This window comes from Euprymna scolopes, chromosome 17 (genome assembly GCF_053919585.1).
Source record: "Euprymna scolopes isolate OS-2025 chromosome 17, ASM5391958v1, whole genome shotgun sequence".
NCBI classification, from domain to species: Eukaryota; Metazoa; Mollusca; class Cephalopoda; order Sepiida; family Sepiolidae; genus Euprymna; species Euprymna scolopes.
Genome location: NC_136498.1, coordinates 103,954,291 through 103,956,227, shown reverse-complemented (window position 1 = coordinate 103,956,227; position 1,937 = coordinate 103,954,291). Strand labels below are relative to the sequence as shown.

At 37.5% G+C, this 1,937-nt stretch overlaps 1 pseudogene; it reads right to left on the bottom strand.

Annotated features, from left to right (window-relative positions):
* Positions 1–1,228: 1,228 nt before the first annotated feature.
* On the bottom strand, positions 1,229–1,362 carry LOC145297199 (U2 spliceosomal RNA; annotated as a pseudogene).
* Between the last annotated feature and the right edge of the window lie 575 nt (positions 1,363–1,937).

Below are 1,937 nucleotides of genomic sequence, written 5' to 3'. Positions count from 1 at the left end.
AAGCGCCTCCAGATACCAACCTGGAAAATTCTATATCCTAATGCGGCACATACAGAACCTAGCATTTTCAAGTGGTAAACCATCTGGTTTATCATTGCTTAACCTCGGTGATCTAGTGAGAATCGATGTTTCCACGTGATTATGCTGGTACAGTACTGTTAAAGAACAAGGTTGCATCAGGATCGAACTTACATCTATATATATAAAAGGCAAAAATCGGTGTGTATGTATGTATGTATGTATGTATGTTTGTTTGTAACGCTAAAACTTTTGAAAGACGGAACCAGAGTTGACAAATTTGGTATCATATTGCACCTTGATCACCCGGATGACAAATATCGAAATTTCACGTCAAACGGACCAGTAGAAAGGGGTCAACTGATCGTTTTTCTCCTAGGGGGGCCCCCAAAAAAACCTGTCATTTTAACGTTATTCAATACGTGTCACGTGACGTGACGTCAGCTCAAACTTTTGACAGACACAACCAAAGTTGACAAATTATGTATCATATTGAACCTTGATCACCCGCATGACAAATATCGAAATTCCACACCAAACGGACCATTAAAAGGGGGTGAACTGATCATTTCTCTCCTAGGGGGGGCCCCCAAAAAAACCTGTCATTTTAATGTTAATATTACATAATCCAAAAACGCTTAGTCATGTCACGTGACGTGACGTCAACATCCAGTAATGGCGAACAAATGTAAACAAACACTTTGTTTTACCGATACTTTTGTAATTTCTCTTCTGCTTTGTTCTAGAGATTATTAAACTCCATGACAATGTCTCCAACGTATTTAACTGGTTAAAAATAGTATTTATACAAGAGTTTTAACGAAAAATATCAGGAAAAAATGTACAGGAATAAAAAAAAATTCAGCTTTCAAAATATTCGTCGATAAAAAAACCGATCTTTATATTTACGCTAGCCATTTTGTATATTACCACGTGACCTGCTATCTATTAAACTGGAGGGGGGGGGATCCACTTGAATCCAACAAAACCAGTAATTTTTTTTTTCTATTATATATACATCATTTTCTATAAAATTAAGTGTAGACTTTATAATTAAAACAAAAAATGTTATTCATACTAAAAAAAAAAAAACGCTTAGTCATGTCACGTGACGTGACGTCAACATCCACTAATGGCGAACAATTGTACCTATTTACTATGCCTCCCCACGGGACAGAGTTAGACACCAGGGTCGTTTTTTAACGTGGAGAAAAGGTACAAAAATAAAAATTGTCTCAGTCGTGGAGGATTTCTCCTCCACCGAAAGAGAACAAGAAATAGAAGTGCAGCATCTGAAGAACAGATACTACACTTTGATCTTGACCAAAAGGCCAAGAATGCGAACAATTGTAAATAACAACTTTTTTCACAAAACCAACACCGTCTTTCTTTTTTTTCTCTCTCTTTCTCTCTCTCACCCACTTACTCTTCCCTCTCTCTCACCCTCTTTCTCTTGACGTCACACCACTGTTAAACTGTGGGGGGGGGGAACACATTCCCAGGCATTATCTCCTATAGATGCACATTTTATTAGAAATTCAGCTTTCAAAATATTAGACGATAATAAAAATATAAAACCAACACCCTCTTTCTCTTTTCTCTCTCTCTCACCAACTTACTCTTCTCTCTCTCTCACCCTCTTTCTCTTGACCTCCTACTACTGTTAAACTGTGTGTGTGGGGGGGGGGGTAAGAGGCAGCTTGAAAACCAACAAAAACAGTGCACAGTTTCCCAAGCATTTGGGGTGGGAAGGGGGGGAAGAAGCCGAGCGCACAGTTTCGTGTGAGAGAGAGAGAACAATTCTCAACCTATATACTCAACAAATTTTTTATCTACAGATTTGAAAGTTTGTATATAGGGTATTCAGACATATGGAAATATATCTAGCATAATCTATCTATTATATCTATAAAAGTGAA